This window comes from Scyliorhinus torazame, chromosome 2 (assembly GCF_047496885.1).
Source record: "Scyliorhinus torazame isolate Kashiwa2021f chromosome 2, sScyTor2.1, whole genome shotgun sequence".
NCBI lineage: Eukaryota > Metazoa > Chordata > Chondrichthyes > Carcharhiniformes > Scyliorhinidae > Scyliorhinus > Scyliorhinus torazame.
The window spans coordinates 161,356,624-161,375,759 of record NC_092708.1 but is presented as its reverse complement, the minus strand read 5'-3'; the positions used below and the strand labels follow the sequence as shown (position 1 = coordinate 161,375,759).

At 42.9% G+C, this 19,136-nt stretch overlaps 1 protein-coding gene across 1 annotated transcript in view; it reads right to left on the bottom strand.

Annotated features, from left to right (window-relative positions):
• plcl1 (phospholipase C like 1) overlaps window positions 1-19,136 on the bottom strand; it is a 597,498-nt gene that overhangs the window by 577,316 nt on the left and 1,046 nt on the right. The gene's annotated exons all lie outside the window — the stretch shown is intronic.

The following is a 19,136-nucleotide window of genomic DNA, read 5'->3' as shown; positions in this document are numbered from 1 at the left end:
ACTATGCTGCATCACCTCCCTTTTTTGTGAAGACAGACACCAAGTATTCATTAAGAACCATGCCCGCATCTTTCCCCTCCGTACACAAGTTACCATTTGAGCTTCTAATCAACCCTACGTTTTACTTCGTTAGATTTTCGTGATCTTTATATACTTACAAAACATCATTAACTTTTCCTTGATTTTACTTGCCAAAACATTTTCGCAAAGTCTCTTTGTCTTCCTAATTTTCTATTTAATTTCACTGCTCCACTTTCTGAACTCTACTCAGCCTTTTGATCTAGAGGTAACTGACGAGAGATAACTAGAGGTAATTTTGCCTGTTCTTACTTTCTGTTCTTTAACATCCAGGAGGCTTGAGATTTGGGAGTCTCACCTTTTATCTTTGTGGAAACAATATTTGTTCTGAAACGTCTACTGGTGTGGCACTGCTACCTTCAAGTTGTTGTTTTTTTCTAATCCACATTTGCCAAATCACATCTCAGTTTTGTAAAATTAGCCTTTCCCCAATGTAAAATATTTTACTTTTTCATACCTACACTAAATCTAACTGAAATTTGATCACTATCACAAAAACACTCTCTCACTGATTCCCCTCCCACCTGCTCAGCTTTATTTCCTAAAACCAAATGCAGAACCGCCCTCTCTCTTGTTGGCCTTGCAACATACTGACCAAAAACAATTCTCCTGAATACATTTTAAGAATTGTGTTTGTCCTCTATCCTTTGCACATTATCCCAGTTAGTATTAAGAGTAAATGAAATCCCTTATTATTGCCAACTGTTTCTTTCCTATCTTCCTCTGGCAGTTTGAGGGTCTATACAATTTCTGTGTTTGCCCTTTATTGATCATCAATTCAACCCAACTGGACTTTAACTGATTTTCTCGCATAATCATCCCTTCTCAAAACTATGATTTCTTCTTCAACTAATATTTCAAGTCCTCCTTTTTTATCCTCCCTAACTAATGCATCCGAATATCTTGTAACCAGGAATGTTGCCTTTCCTGCCTTTCTTAAGCCATGCTTCGGTTATAGCCACGATATCATTCCTTCAAGTAGTGTTTATCTGTGTGCTCAGTCCATCTGCCTTGTTCACCACACATTGAAGTATATACTACCTTGCACTGGCTCGCTTACTAATTTCTATCTTTGATTTCCAGCTTTATTTCTCTTCTGTTTGAATCTACAGTCCAGTTCAATATTCTCCTATTTCAGTATGGGCTAATGTGTGGCATAGGGAGTAATCCAGAGATTGCTACCTTTTAGGTCCTACTTTTTAATGTCTCTCTTACACAATGACTATTTCCTTCCAGATTACTGCTCCATCGCACTGCTGTATATTTGACAAACTGTACAGTTGACTTCACAACACTGAAATTTGTGTTGTTTTCTCTTTTTTTCATTTTAACCAGCCATAAGGTCACATCAGCAAGTGGTAAACGGGATAATTAAAGTATTCCTAATTTGAGTTATATTGCATTTGAAAAATGACAATCTTTATTGCAGCGGTTAAGAACATTTTCATATTGTTATGGGCCAGGGTTTAGAGAACCCCAAAGTGTATCATGGAGTTCACCTGACCCGCAACTTTTAATAGATTGTGGTATGGGGAGCACACGGCCCACTCTACAGGTGTGGTACAGCAGAAATGGAAAAGTATTTTTTAAAGCAAAACAATGTTTATTCTATGAACTCAAGTTAACCTTTTTAAAACATATAGTGGACATCTTATCAACCATTAATTCAAATACAACCCCCAAAGAATACAACACTAAGTAATCCTTTAAGCTTTCCTTTTAACATCCATAAGACTTAAAACACCTTTTACCAGAAGCACCAGGTTAAAGTCATTACTGTTATTAATTTTAAATCACCAGGATCGATTTACAGTCTTTAGATTACAGAGAGAGATTCATACACCTTCTGGCTGTGACTGCAGCTATCCAGCTCTGAAAACGAACTAAAACACACCCTGCAGCAAACAGCCTAAAACAAAAGTAAAAGGCTGACAGATAGCCCAGCTCCACCCACTCTGACGTCACTGCAGTAATAAACACCAATTTCTTAAAGGTACTCTCACATGACACCTCCCCACAAGAAAAAAAAAACCATCAACTTCAGGATGGTTTCATTTTTCACCTTTTCACTATCCTTTAAGAAATGCACACAGTAAATATACATTTTCGTTTCAAAAAAACACACGCAAACAGGTATAATAATATAGTCCCTTTCTTTTTAGTTTTTCTTCCTCCAACTGAAATCCTTCTCGATTGACATTTTCTTTGAACAAGAAGGTCTCTGCACGATCCGTCCATTTCACTACACTTCGGCATTTCTCTTTAAAGTCAAATACTTTAGTTCAATCTGATCACAGAGTCCCTTGTAATTCTCCAACATAGGAGCATTGGTTATCACAGCTTTCGGACAGTCAAATGCCTGTTGAAACTCTGCTGTCCACTGAAATGTTTGACGTTTCTTCAGCAAGTCCATCAGTGGAGCAACCACGCTACAAAACTTTTGCACAAATGTTCGATCAAATCCACTCATGCCAAGAAATCGCATTGTTTCCCGTCTTCTTGGGAGGTATCGGAAACTCCTCAATAACTGTTGGTTTCACATCCCATGTGACCATTCGACCCTGTCCGATTGTATGGCCAAGGAAAGTGACTTGGGCTTTTCCAAGTTCACTTTTGGCTAGGTTTATCACCAAACCCGCCTCCTGAAGTCGATCGGATAACTCCATCAGATGTTTTAAATGTTCTGTCCACGTCTGGCTGAAAATTACCAGATCGTCGATATACCGCACAATTGGGTAATCCTGAAACAACTTTATTAGTTAACCGTTGAAATGTGGCTGGTGCGTTGTTCATGCCAAATGGCATAACTTTGAATTGGTATATACCATCTGGAGTCACTAAAGCTGAAATCTCTTTCGCCCTTTAGGATAAAGGTACCTGCCAGTAACCTCTAAGTAAATCCAGTTTGGAAATAAAAGTTGATTGCCCCACTTTCTCAATGCAATCCTCCAAACGTGGGATAGGATAAGAGTCCGTTCTTGTAACTGCATTAACCTTTCTATAGTCCACACACAACCGTTGGGTACCGTCTGGTTTTGGTACCATCACTATGGGTGACCTCCATTGGCTGCAACCCACTTCAATTATGCCATTTTTAAGCATATTCTCAATCTCTTTGTTAACCTGTGCCAATTTTAAAGGGTAAGTCTATATTTATGGTGTTTGATTGGAACAGCATTTCCCACATCTGCATCATGTATAGCCATTTTAGTACTTCCCAATTTATCTCTACAAACTTGCCCATGTGATATCAATAACTCTTTCAGGTCAGTCGGTTTTTCCTCTGGAAGGTATCTCAACAATTTATCCCAATTTTTAAGAACATTCTCGTTTTCCCATTTAATTTGAGGTATGTCAAATTCACAGTCATCTGGATTTGGTTCATCACTTGGAGTTAGAATCATTAAAACCTCCTTTTTCTCTCCTTCCCTTTCAAAGTACCTTTTAAGCATATTCACATGACACACACGGTGAGTTTTCCTTCTATCTGGTGTTTTACCACATAATTCACCTCATTTAATTTCCTTTCAATCTGATATGGTCCACAAAACCTAGCTTTCAAGGGTTCACCTACCACTGGTAACAATACTAAAACTTTATCTTCACTTGCAAAACTACGAATTTTGGATTTCTTGTCCGCTACACGTTTCATCACATTCTGTGCAACGTTTAAATGTTGTCTAGCCAATTCACCTGCTTTATTTAATCGTTCCCTAAAATTTGACACGTAATCCAATAATGTAATTTCCGATTTCTCACTCACCAATTTCTCTTTAATCAATTTAAGTGGTCCTCTTAACCATGACCAAAAATTAGTTCAAAAGGACTAAATTTGGTTGACTCATTAGGTGCATCCCTAATTGCAAACAGTACGAATGGAATTCCTTTATCCCAGTCCTCTGGATAATCGTGACAATAAACCCTCAACATTCTCTTTAATGTCCGATGCCACCTTTCTAATGCTCCCTGCGATTCTGGATGGTACGCAGTTGATTTAAATTATTTTATTCCTAAGCTATCCATAACTTCTTTGAATAACCTTGAGGTAAAATTTGATCCTTGATCCAATTGTATTTCTGTGGGCAGTCCATATCGAGTAAAGAATTTAAGTAATTCCTCCACAATCTTTTTAGCTCTAATATTACGTACTGGAATGGCCTCTGGAAACCTAGTAGACACATCCATTATAACCAAAAGATATTGATTCCCACTTTTTGTTTTAGGAAGCGGTCCTACGCAATCAATTAGGACCCTTGTAAAAGGTTCCTCAAATGCTGGAATTGGGATTAAGGGCGCTGGTTTTATCACTGCTTGAGGTCTCCCTATCACTTGACATGTGTGATATGATTGACAAAATTTAACTACATCTTTATGCAGTCCAGGCCAATAAAAATGTTTTTGTATTTTAGCTTGAGTTTTTCTTATTCCCAAATGACCTCACACTGGTACCTCATGTGCAACTCGCAACACCTCTTTTCTATACCCTACCGGCAATACTACTTGATGAACTTCTGCCCACTTTCCATCCGCCTGCATATGTAAAGGTCTCCATTTTCTCATCAAGACATTACTTTTATGGTAATAACACTTTGGTATACACTCAGATTCCTCTTCCGTGTATGCCTTCTGATACATCCGTTTTATTTCTACATCTTTCTGTTGTAACTCCACCAATTTTCCTGAGCTAAAAATATCCGCCTCATCCTCCACCTGTTCTTTTCCAACCATCTGATCAAAAATTGTTTTTGATAATTGCACTTCACCTTTATCTTCACTCTCTGATTTCTCCTCTTGCCTTAACCTCTGACTTTGCGACCTTGTTACTACACAATCCGGAAAAATCCCAGGATATGCGTCCTTCAACACTTCAGTTGTCTGATTTTCCACTGGCTCATCAACCACAGTAGGCATCACTCCCACCTGCGATCCAGCTATATCATTACCCAAGATAAACTGTATTCCTGGACAAGATAGTTTCTCTATTATTCCTATTACCACTTCACCACTCTTCACTGGACTTTCCAACCTTACCGTGTATAATTGAACACTACTCCTCTCACCCTGAATTCCACGTATTACCACCTTTTCTGCCAACATTCTTCCCAAACTACAGAACTCCTCATCTCTTACCATTAGATTGACTAGCTCCTGTATCTCTTAAAATTGTGACTTGTTTACCTGCTCCTCCTGATACACATGAGTAAACTTTACCCACACAAGTAAATTTTTGAAAGAGATCTGGCACCTTGTTATCAATCACATCTTGATCAGGCTGTACAATCTTTTGCATCTCCTTCGCTTCCCTTGGGCTTTCCTTTACCACTTTAACAAACCCCACTGTCTTATCCTTTTTGACATCAGCCTTCCCAGTGCTTTTCTTCAACCACCAACACTGTGACTTTACATGGCCTAGTTCATTACAGTGAAAACATTTGAAATTTTTCATGTCTCTTCCACCCTCCTAGATTTCTATTTTAATCTGAGGTACACTCTCTTTATTATCTCCCATCAGATTACCTTTACCTTTACCACTTGAGTATTCCTCATGTCCCCAGTTTCTATTCCTCACAGGCTGAAACTGATGTTGAAAACCAAGCTTTGATTTATGAACTAATTCATAATCATCTGCCATTTCTGCTGCTAATCTCGCAGTTTTAACCCTCTGTTCTTCCACATGTGCTCTCACTACATCAGAAATTGAATTTGTAAACTCCTTCAAAAGTATAATTTCTCTGAGAGCTTCATGCGTTTGGTCTATTTTCAAAGCCCTTATCCACCTATCAAAATTACTCTGTTTGATCCTTTCAAACTCCATGTATGTTTGACCAAATTGTTTCCTTAAATTTCTAAACCTTTGTCTGTATGCTTCAGGCACCAGTTCATATGCACCTAAGATGGGTTTTTTTTCACCTCCTCATACATCCCCGATACTTCCTCCGGTAGTGATGCAAACACTTCACTAGCTCTACCTACCAGCTTTGTTTGAATCAGTAATACCCACATGTCCTGTGGCCATTTTATTTGTTTAGCCACCTTCTCAAATGAAATGAAAAAGACTTCTACCTCCTTCTCGTCAAACCTTGCCAATGCTTGGACATATTTAAATAGATTCCCACCAAGCCTCCGACTTTGACGCACTTTCTCACTAGCCTCATCACCATCATCCAACTGTACGTTTCCCTTTACGTCTGCCAATTTTAACTGACTGTCATGTTTCATGGCCATTTTCTGAAGTTCAAACTCTCTATCTTTTTCCCTGATCTGTATCTCCCTTTCTCTTTCTTTGTGTTCTGCTAGGGCTATTCTTTCTTTTCTCCTTTCTTCTCTCTCCTTTACTTCTTCTTCTCTCTCTCTTTCTTTTTTCTCTCTATCTCTTTCTCTCTCTCTCGTTGTTTTTCCTCTCTCTTTCTTTCTTTTTCCTCTCTCTCTTTCTCCCTCTCTTTCTTTTTCCTCTTTCAAGCTGCTTTAATTCTTTCTCATGTTCCATTTGTTTAATTTGTAACTGAATTTTTGCCATTTCCAATGAGTCAAACTGTATCTCAGGCAACTTTAAATGCTTAGCCACCGCCATAATTACCTCATCTTTTCGCATTTTGTCAGGTAATGTTAACTGCAATGTTTTTGCCAAATCTAACAGTCTGCTTTTAGTCTCTGTCCGTAAGGTACTGCATGTGACCGTCTCCACCCCCAAAAACTTCTGAGCCTCTGAAAGAGCCATTGTCCACAACACACTTCCTACTTAAACTAGAATACCACACCTGATAAGCAACCACAATATGCTCACCCCTCACTGTCTTTCAGTTCACTAAGCCAATCCAATAGATAGACTTTTATCCCCCTCGAGCCCCCAATTTGTTATAGGCCAGGGTTTAGAGAATCCCAAAGTGTATCATGGAGTTCACCTGACCCACAACTTTTTCATAGATTGGGGTATGGGGAGTACACGGCACTCTCGACAGGTGTGGTACAGCAGAAATGGAAAAGTATTTTTTTAATCAAAACAATGTTTATTCTATGAACTCAAGTTAACCTTTTTAAAACATACAGTGAACATCTTAGCAACCACTGATGCAAATACAACCCCCAAAGGATACAACACTAAGTAATCCTTTAAGCTTTCCTTTTAACATCCATAAGACTTAAAATATCTTTTACCAGAAGCACATCAGGTTAAAATCATTACTGTTATTAGTTTTAAATCACCAGGATTGATTTACAGTCTTTAGATTACAGAGAGAGATTCATATACCTTCTGGCTGTGACTGCAACTATCCAGCTCTGAAAAAGAAACTAAAACACACCCTGCAGCAAACAGTCTAAAACAAAAGTAAAATGCTGACAGACAGCCCAGCTCCACCCACTCTCTGACATCACTGCAGTAATAAACACCCATTTTTTAAAGGTACTCTCACTACAGATACTTATATACGCACCCATTTTCAACACCCATTTCTTAAAGGTACTCTCACATGACAATATTTTATGGAAATGCATGATGCTGAGGTTTTAAATGTCCATTTTGGATATGTGCATTTTATTAAAGTTTAGAAATAATTATAATTGTAACAAGTTAGCTGCAGATGGATATCTGAATACCTTTTATACATACTTCAAATTTAAAATATTATGTACAATCACAATGTTCTCTACAAACATTAAAACAATTAAATCAGCACTGTTGGTTAGGGGCATGCTTCTGCAGTGCAGCTCTCAAAATGCAGTGTTGGACTGTTGATTCTCATGTGGTGGCTCTCAGTAGGTGTCATCAGCAAAGCTGCCAAAAGGAAAACCTCCATGGAGATTGAAAAGTGAAAAAAAAAAGCATTATTCCAAGACTGCTCTCAGGCAGTCTGAAGGAGCAGGAATAAATCAATATGTGACTAACTCCTCCATTTGAAATAAAAACAACAAGTGCTGTAAATATTTAGCAGATTAAGCAGTACTGATGGAGAGAGAAATAGAGTTAATGTTTCACATCAATGGCCTTTCATCAATTCGGAGTAGTATTCTGCTTTTGTACATTTGGGAACTCACCATGGGGGAGTGCATTAAATTCTGCTCGATGTCTCAATTAGGGAAAAAAATGCTAGCTTAGATTTGATAGGGCAGCACGGTAGCACAAGTGGCTAGCACTGTGGCTTCACAGCGCCAGGGTCCCAGGTTTGATTCCCTGCTGGGTCACTGTCTGTGCGGAGTCTGCAAGTTCTCCCCGTGTCTGCGTGGGTTTCCTCCGTGTGCTCTGGTTTCCTCCCACAGTCAAAAGACATGCAGGTTAGGTGAATTGGCTATGATAAATTGCCCTTAGTGACCAAAAAAAGGGTAGGAGAGGTTATTGGGTTACGGGGATAGGGTGGAAGTGAGGGCTTAAATGGATCGGTGCAGACTCGATGGGCCGAATGGCCTCCTTCTGCACTGTATGTTCTATGATGAACAAGGGAACAAAGCGAAAAGTCAAAGCATCATAATATTTAATAACTGTCACATGTGCAGTAAAGTAATAGGGATAGAAGTGTAATTGTACATACAAAACTTCTAAATCTTTAAATTTACTGTCTTGCAAATAATGTTTTTTGGGGTGATTTTTGTTACCACTGCCCTCACTAGAAGCAATCACTTGTTGAATAACGGTGAACATTCCAATATTTTCATGGATTTTCATGGAGGTGGCAGGAAGGTCAAGTTGGGAAACCTCCCGACCCCACAGATCAATCTCCTTTAAAAAGGACCCACGTGCCATATTTTTGCTCCAGGGGTAGCGTGGAATGGGCCACATCGCCTCTGGAGGCAGGCCCAAGCCGGCAGCGGAGGTGGATGGATGGTCAGGCCAGAAGGGTAGAGCACTCACCTGTGTTTACTGGGACATCAATCAATTTTAATGGTGAATGTCAGACCCTCAATCCCTTATTTCATCCCCCCACACTACTCCATGCCACTTTCATGCTCCTTGATATTCCCCATGCCTCTTCATCATCCCCCATGTATCCTCTTTAGCCACTCATCCACAATGGGTGGACCTCAGGAGCGTTGTTCTTTGATTTTTAAACACTTGCAACAATCTAATACAGCTCTCACTCAAACACACTTTGTACTAAAAAAGCTCATTCATAAAACCCATTCCAAACATGTAATTCCCCTCAAGTGGTCAGTTGGTTGTAAAAACAAACATCTATTTCACTAACCACATCAATCACGGGTAATCCTTCAATAACTTGTGCCACAGGACTGGAGTACAGCAAATGTGGTCCCTTTGTTCAAAAAGGGGAGCAGAGACAACCCCGGCAACTATAGACCGGTGAGCCTCACGTCTGTAGTGGGTAAAGTCTTGGAGGGGATTATAAGAGACAAGATTTATAATCATCTAGATAGGAATAATATGATCAGGGATAGTCAGCATGGCTTTGTGAAGGGTAGGTCATGCCTCACAAACCTTATTGAGTTATTTGAGAAGGTGACTGAACAGGTAGACGAGGGTAGAGCAGTTGATGTGGTGTATATGGATTTCAGCAAAGCGTTTGATAAGGTTCCCCACGGTAGGCTATTGCAAAAAATACGGAGGCTGGGGATTGAGGGTGATTTAGAGATGTGGATCAGAAATTGGCTAGCTGAAAGAAGACAGAGGGTGGTGGTTGATAGGAAATGTTCAGAATGGAGTACAGTCACAAGTGGAGTACCACAAGGATCTGTTCTGGGGCCGTTGCTGTTTGTCATTTTTATCAATGACCTAGAGGAAGGCGCAGAAGGGTGGGTGAGTAAATTTGCAGACGATACTAAAGTCGGTGGTGTTGTCGATAGCGTGGAAGGATGTAGCAGGTTACAGAGGGATATAGATAAGCTGCAGAGCTGGGCTGAGAGGTGGCAAATGGAGTTTAATGTAGAGAAGTGTGAGGTGATTCACTTTGGAAGGAATAACAGGAATGCGGAATATTTGGCTAATGGTAAAGTTCTTGAAAGTGTGGATGAGCAGAGGGATCTAGGTGTCCATGTACATAGATCCCTGAAAGTTGCCACCCAGGTTGATAGGGTTGTGAAGAAGGCCTATGGAGTGTTGGCCTTTATTGGTAGAGGGATTGAGTTCCGGAGTCGGGAGGTCATGTTGCAGCTGTACAGAACTCTGGTACGGCCGCATTTGGAGTATTGCGTACAGTTCTGGTCACCGCATTATAGGAAGGACGTGGAGGCTTTGGAGCGGGTGCAGAGGAGATTTACCAGGATGTTGCCTGGTATGGAGGGAAAATCTTATGAGGAAAGGCTGATGGACTTGAGGTTGTTTTCGTTGGAGAGAAGAAGGTTAAGAGGAGACTTAATAGAGGCATACAAAATGATCAGGGGGTTGGATAGGGTGGACAGTGAGAGCCTTCTCCCGCGGATGGAAATGGCTGGCACGAGGGGACATCGCTTTAAACTGAGGGGTAATAGATATAGGACAGAGGTCAGAGGTAGGTTCTTTACGCAAAGAGTAGTGAGGCCGTGGAATGCCCTACCTGCTACAGTAGTGAACTCGCCAACATTGAGGGCATTTAAAAGTTTATTGGATAAACATATGGATGATAATGGCATAGTGTAGGTTAGATGGCTTTTGTTTCGGTGCAACATCGTGGGCCGAAGGGCCTGTACTGCGCTGTATTGTTCTATGTTCTATGTTCTAACTTCTTCAAACTGTCAAACAAAATGTGAACACAGTCCCCTGCTGAGATAAGTGGTTTTGGCGCTTTTGAAACTCAGTAAACCATTCAAAATAACCTCAACTATTTCAGAAAAAGGTAAAAAAAAAGGATCTATTGAAACTGAAATAAACAGTTGGCCTTTATTTTTCTGAGCTACACAGATGCCCTGTTAATAAAAACAGTCTAGGAGCAAGCGGACAAGCAACCTTGATGTGAAAGCAGCTGAAAGTTTTCTTTTCATTTGATAAGGATTCATTTCATATTATTATCATTGCGATTCCAAGCAGTATTGTCTTTGTTTTGAATACATCCTAATGGAAAAGGCATTCTGATGCATTTCAACACTTACAGAATGCTGATCAATCGAATAGTCAACTGACCTCTGCAGGACAGAGCCCTATAATCAATCACTGCAATAAAAACACATTTGACTTACAATACAGCATATAACTATTGAAACTGAAAGGACATTTTTGTTGTATTTCAAAGCCCATCGATGTAAGGCTTCCAGGCATAGGTGACTGTTTTATTTTTAGGTTTCCTAATAGGGACTGGGCTCCTCAGAGATGCCATGCACCATGTCTACATATAGAAGGGCCTGACCCTGCAAAAAATGTTGGGGGCATCAAAATGTGCATTCCCACAATGGAGTCAGCAAGGGCAGCAAGAGTGCTATATGCAGGTCAACTGCCCACACACTTATAATCTTCCTCTATCGTTGGCAAGACGGGTACAGGCAATGACGATGAACATTCTAACACGATTTTTGTTTTTGTTTCAGTGTCAGTCTTTTTGCCTAAGGCGTTTTTCAAGCCGGTGGTCAAGCTGTTCTCTTTGTTTGTATGGGCAGGGCAGGTGGCCAGGATAAAGAAGATGGTTCTGCAGAGGGGATGGCAGTCAGGGACGGGTGGGGCCTCCCGAGTCTGATGTACCATTATTGGGTGGTGAATGCAGAAAAGGTTTAGGGATGGAATAGGGAGGTGGGCTCATGTAGGGGGTCGGGGTTGCGGGTGCTGGCAACTGCGCTGCTCCCGTTGGCCCCAGGTAAGTATTCAGTGAGTCCGCTGGTGGTGGCCACACTGAAGATTTGGAGGCAGTTTCGGCAGCATTTAGGTTGGGAGTGGGGACGGGGGGATGCCAATCAGGGGAAATCACGGATTTGAGCCGGGGAGGATGGATGCGAGGTTCCAGGGGTGGGAAGAGAGGGGGATCAGGGAGATGAAGGATTTGTTTCTGGGAGAGCAGTTTGCGAGCTTGGAGGAACTGAATGAGCAGTTCGGCTTGGCGCGGTGGAAGAGTTTCCGGTACAAGCAACTGCGGGACTTTGCGAGAAAGGTCTTCTTGACCTTCCCGCTAGCGCCTGTCTCTTCGTTGTTGGAAAGGGTACTGTAGCCGGGGGGTTTGGGGAGGGGGATTGTCTCGCCGATTTATGGGAGAATAAGGTGTCCATGGAGGGGGTTAAGGCTAAGTGGGAGGAGGAGTTGGGGGTGGCGTTGGAGATGGGGTTGTGGTGTGAGATAATGCGGAGGATGAATGCCTCGACTTCATGTGTGAGTCTGGCGCTGATACAACTGAAAGTAATATACAGGGCGCACCTGACAAAGTCAAGTATGAGCTGGCTATTTGAGGACATGAAGGATATCTGTGAGCGATGTGGGAGGGGGCCTGCGAATCCTGTGCAGATGTTTTGGTCCTGCTCGAAGCTGTTTTGGAGGGCGGTTTTCAACACCATTTGGGGGTTTTGCAAGTAGATATGGAGCCCCATTCGCTGGAAGTCATATTCAGGGAGTCGGACCGGTCTGAGTTGCCGGCAGATGCGGGGGCAGATGTCTTAGCCTTCGCCTTGCTGATCGCTCGCAGGTGGGTCTTGGTGGAGTGGAGGTCAGTTTCTCCAACCTGTGACTTGTCATGGTGGGGGGACCTACTGGAGTTCTAAGCCCTGGTGAAGGTGAAATTTGCTCTAACATGGTGGCGGGTGATGGGTTCTGCAAAAGTTGGGGTTTGTTCACTCTGCATTTTGGAGAGTTGGATACCGTTGACAGCTGAGGTACGGGTGTTGGGTGGGTTTATTATTGTTGCAAAATGTAAAAAAGTTGATAATTTGGAATCAAAATATTTTGAAAACACTGCCCACACACTTATTCCCACTGGCCAAAACTGCTGGATATGGGGAAAGGGGTACAGATCCTAGGATCGGGAAACGCCTGACACTTTTGAGTCATTGAAACCTGGCAAATGGCCCATGGGAGAATTTAATGACTTGCTGGCGGACGGTTGCCATGCAAAGTGCCCATAAAAGAGTGCCCAGCCCCCAAAAGGCTCTTTCAGTCAAAGTTAATGTGTCTGAATTAAAGTATTCAGTATCAGGAAGGGGCAGGTGGCACTGAGAGAGCCACACCCCTTCCCTTTCTTCTACCCCAAATTAGCCAGTAACCCTCTCCCCATGACCCCTGTCCCACCCACATTCAGCTGTGGCCTGGATCCTTTGGCACTGATGGGCTTTGGAGAGCTGCTGACTTCCACCAGTTTTCAGGGGTGGAATCTTTGCTCCAACGTTTTGCATCCTGGGGAAGGCCCAAAGTTGGCCAGTTAGGGACACTTAACTTTGTTGTGCCTTTTCCAGCAGAGGTGACATGCAGATACCACCAGTTCTCCAACTGGCTGGCAAAACCCTGTTGCCAACATTAAATTCTACCCTATGTGTCAGATTATCTACCGTCTTAGAAGGTTTATCTCCAGGGCACAACCAGCATATTTCTTTGTTTATACCAATTGAATATGCTGGAATGGGATCTCAATATTGTCTATCAATTCAAGAAGTCTGCACAAAATACCAGCGACTATGCACATCCCTTCATGCTACTCTCCTGTCTGTGGAACCCATTCCAAATGGGCAGGTAAGTGGCAGATGGAATTCAACCTTTTAACCAAGTGTGAGTTGATACACTTTGGAAGGAGACATTTGACAAGGAAGTATTCAATGAACAACATGACACAAGGATGTTCTGAGGAACAAGAGGACCTTGGCGTGTTTGTCCATAGATCTCTGAAGGTGGCAGGGCAGGTTAATAGGGTGGTGAAAAAGGCTTATGGGATACTTGCCTTTATCAATTGATGCATAGATTACAAAAGCAGGGAGGTCATGTTGAAGTTGGGGGTGGCGTTGGAGATGGGGTTATGGTGTGAGATGCTGCGGAGGGTGAATGCCTCGACTTCGTGTGTGAGTCATAATGACATGTATAAAACTTTGGTGAGGCCACAGCTGGAGTACTGTGTGCAGTTCTGGTCACCACATTATAGGAAGGATGTGACTGCACTGGAGAGGATGCAGAGAAGATTCACCAGCATGTTGCCTGGAATGGAATATTTAAGTTATGAAGAGAGGTTGGATAGGCTTGGTTGTTTTCGTTGGAGCAAAGAAGACTGAGGGGCGACCTAATTGAGGCGCACAAGATTATGAGGGGCATGGGCAGGGTGGATAGGGAGTACCTGTTCCCCTTAGTTGAAGGGTCAGTCACGAGGGGACACAAGTTCAACTGAGGGGCAGAATGTTTAGTGGGGGATGTGAGGAAAAACATTTTTACCCAGAGGGTGGAGAGTCTGGAATGCACTGCCTGGGAGGATAGTAGAGGCAGATTGCCTCACATCCTTAAAAAGTACCTGGGTGGGCACTTGGCATATCTTAACATTCAAGGTATGTGCCAAGTGCTGACAAATGGGATTAGGTAGGTAGGTCAGGTGATTTTCATAAATTGGTTCAGAGTCGATGGGCTGAAGGGCCTCTTTTGCACTGTATTTTCTGTGATTCTGTGATTCAGTACTTCGATTTGGAACACAATGTTTTGTACACAGAAGTTTAAATACAGAATTAATCTTTCCAACAGCACCAACATATATTTTTCCATTTTAGTGTTGCATAATAGAAAGCAGTTCTAAAATAGTGAAGGGGGCACTTAGTACATCCTTGGCAGCCATGGGGGTGGTACCCCATGCCAACATTTGCCCCACCCACACCATTCCCCTCATACCAACACTGCCAACTCATTTCCACACCCACCATCTTATGACTCCTTAATACTACGCATGCTCCTCATGCCCCCCACCCATCCGCAACGAACCATCTCCCGCGTCTTCCTGATTCTGCAAAAATCCAACCCATATTGTTCACAGACTAACAAACGGGACAAAACATTAAATTTGCCCACATTCAGTGGTGGAGGTAATAAAAATAAGAAATACTGCAAATGCTCAGCAGGTCCAGCAGCATCTGTAGAAAGAGAAACAGAGTTAACATTTCAGGTCAAGTACCTTTCTTGTGTTAACCTATTAGCTTCATTGGGATGAACAATTCAAACTGCAATGGTCCAAGATTCTTTTCAGCCAACAATTGGCCACTTTCAACAGATAAATCTTCCACAGCTCAGAATGAATGATGGAACACTTAAGTTTGGAAGAATCAGACTAATTAAAAGCTTAGGAGTTATAACAAAATTAAATCACTGATTGTCAGTCAACATTCACTTCTTGCGTTAGATTTGCAGCAACATTAATTAGGTAAAATCTGAAATAATTTCTCAGTTTTTCTGTATGCCCACCCCTTAGCCTGCCTCTGTACTTGTTTAAAACCTGTTATTTCTCTAATTTATTTCCAGTTCTGATGAAAGGCAATCAACCGGAAATGTCAATTCTGTTTCTCTTTCCACAGATGCTGCGTGAGCAGGTGAGTATTTCCAACATTTCGGTTTTTCAACATCCACAGTGTTTTACTTTTGAATTTTTATTCTTATTTTGGTGAAATGTTTGTCTTTTGATTATTACGTGCATTGCCATTGGCCTGGAAAATGATGGCCTAAATAAGCTATTTAAAGATATTCACAATAATAACGGTTGTGTACATTCAGCATATGCATGTAATCTTTAGTACCTGAAGATTTAGACTGGCACATTTTTTGTAGAGTGCATCATTAACCTCAGTACTCAATAGGAGCAGGCACAGAAGTGGAACAGGAATTCATAATGACATGCTGCTGACCTATTTCCAAAATGGTCACCAGCTACTGACCATATTTATAAATTCTGAAGAGGCACAAGACTCAAAATGCTAACTCTGTTTCTCTACCCACAGATGCTGCCAGACCTGCAGAGTTTTGCCAGCATTTTTGTTTTTTTTATCTTTATAATTTACTTTGTTTCTCCAATATACCAATGAATATAACTAGTGATTCATCCTGAATTTGATCATCTCGTCTGAGTGACCATGGGGGATTTCCCGGTTCCATTCGCAGCAGGCGCAAATCCCATTATGGGCACTAACTCTCGCGAGAGAGGGGGCCATAATGAAGTTTGCAACTGGGAAATCGCAGAATGAGATCTTCCCCTCCTGCAACGTAATCTGGATCATGCCAGCAAGAGCGTGAATCTGATTATCATCCATTTGAAATAATTTAAATATTTCTAAACTGCATAACGCTGTACGCCAGCGGGAATTATTACTACTCTCTAGCAGTAGAGATATCCATGCTGGGAGGGTGGAGGCAGTGTAGCCCCTAGGTAGTCAGGGACATAGCAGGCCCTGTCAGTGCCAAGGACAGGGCTTCTAGAGAACCTCAGTGGTGACATGGGGGGAGGGAGTCCCACTAAGCCCTGATGCCAGTGATGGTGGCGGTGGTGGTGGTTGGGGGGGGGGGGGGGGGGGGGGGGGGGGGTGCTGAAGCCCTTTTGCTGGCGATGGTGACGGCGGGGTGCATTAAAGCTCCAATGCCATGCACAAAAGCTCCAACGATGGTGGGAGGGGGTGAGGCGCCTTTACTTCCACATTAAGATCGGGGTGCCCGCTCTGTAAAGCCCAGCTTGCTGGTTCTAGGAGGCCCCGTCCCACCAGGGTGACAGTACAAAACACACCTCCCTGCTTTTTTTTTACAAAGTTTCTGAAGATCTGGAGAGAAAGCGGCTGTTTCTCTGGAAAGAAACACACCTGTTTTCAGTCAGAACCTGACACTGCCATTTTTTTAGGAAAATTCTACCCCATATAATGAAATGAAAATCGCTTATTGTCACGAGTAGGCTTCAATGAAGTTACTGTGAAAAGCCCCTAGTGGCCACATTCCGGCACCTGTTCGGGGAGGCTGGTACAGGAATTGAACCGTGCTGCTGGCCTGCCTTGGTCTGCTTTAAAAGCCAGAGATTTAGCCCAGTGAGCTAAACCAGCCCCTATGGTCACTCAGACTGGATGATCAAATTCAGGATGAATCACTAGTTATATCAGAAATGGAGATCGTCAGGACCTCTGGATTATAGGGGCTGACTTCTACGCACCCCGACTCCGAAATCGCGTTCGGCAATGGGGCGGAAAATCCAGTTTCCCGCATGAAATTGGGCCCGGTTCCAGTTCCGCGATTCTCCGCCCACCTGAAAAGCGACGTAGTCCGATTATCCACCACCTGAGGCCCGCCCCGCTATTCTCCTTCCCCGACCGGCCGAATTCCCGACATCGTGGACCACTCATGGTCCCACCGTCCGTGATACCCACGTGGCGGCTGCAGACTCAGTCCGGGGCCACCACAGTCGGGGGAAGGCCGACCAGAGGGCAGGGGGGCCTCGTATGGGACTGGGATTTTTTTTGTACGTGCGGTCTGGGTCAGGCGAGCAGTCGATCGGGAGCACCATTTCCGCGGTCCAAGTCCACCATGGAGCATGACGCGACCACTGGAGGCCACCGCCGTGCACATGCGCAGCCTCTGACCCGGGAAGTGCAGGGAGCCGTATCAGCAGCTGGAGCTGCGAGCTCCACGACAGCTGCCTGCTAGCCCCCTGCAAGACTGTGAATCTGTGGCCTTTTGATCCAGTTTTCACAGCGGTGTGAGGACATAGTCCCAAAAATGGTGGATCTTGCCCCAGAATTCAGGATCAGTCGGGATTCTCATCCTTTGTAGTTTTACTGCAAATGTACACTTGGATGTCAGAGACACATTACGATCAACTGTGATAATCCTGGTTGAATGGCCATCATGCCGATGCTCAATATCAAGATTTGTACATAAATAATGATTATTTGGGCAAGACACCACACACAGGCTGCCACCATTCATTAAATTCTACCCAAACAATGAACGAAGACCTTCGAAGAAAGCGCAGGAGCAAAGATATAACTGTGAGCATCAGAATGTGAATGATTTGCAGAAGAATGTATAGTACAAAAGTAACTATTAATTAATTATGTTTAGTAATAATTGGACTACCGGATGACCGCCTGGTCTGCCAGAAATCTAATCCAACAACCCTACAGATGTAATGTCATATCTGAACACAAGCAAAAAGACCAATTTTAAGCAGTTGATAATTATGCAGCCAAAAACACAGGCAAATGGACACATTTCAAACAAGAAAATAAATGTTTTATGAATAGTGTTTCTGCAGAACACAATAAACAAATGAAACTCCAATTGTATGTTAACCAATGCATAACCATGTCTCCAAAAATAAGGCAAAGAATAGTTACAAAAATATATGATCTAAACTCTCCACATAGCCGAGTGGTGATTTTGAAGCTTCATTGGCCGGGGCATTGAGTATAAGAATTAGCAAGTCATGTTGCAGCTGTATAGAACCTTAGTTAGGCCACACTTGGAGTATAGTGTTCAATTCTGGTCGCCACACTACCAGAAGGATGTGGAGGCTTTAGAGAGGGTGCAGAAGAGATTTACCAGAATGTTGCCTGGTATGGAGGGCATTAGCTATGAGGAGCGATTGAATAAACTCGGTTTGTTCTCACTGGAACGACGGAGGTTGAGGGGCGACCTGATAGACGTCTACAAAATTATGAGGGGCATAGACAGAGTGGATAGTCAGAGGCTTTTCCCCAGGGTAGAGGGGTCAATTACTAGGGGGCATAGGTTTAAGGTGCGAGGGGCAAGGTTTAGAGTAGATGTACGAGGCAAGTTTTTTTACACAGAGGGTAGTGGGTGCCTGGAACCCGCTACCGGAGGAGGTGGTGGAAGCAGGGATGATAGTGACATTTAAGGGGCATCTTGACAAATACATGAATAGGATGGGAATAGAGGGATACGGACCCAGGAAGTGTAGAAGATTGTAGTTTAGTCGGGCAGCATAGTCGGCACGGGCTTGGAGGGCCGAAGGGCCTGTTCCTGTGCTGGTTCAAGAGCTACAGATAAAACTGTATGGAGTCCAAAATAAATTCCACAATCGTGCTGACTGCCATAAGTGTAAAGAACACCGTTTCTCAGAAATAAATTAAACGTTTCTGTTGTCAGAGGGGTGCCCTGCAAAAGTAACCATTAATACCTTGATGTTCCCCTGCAACGTAACAAATATGCAAGGCAGTTGTGTCAATACACGAGCGTTCCATGTTAGGACATGTTACCTCATATGGCCCCA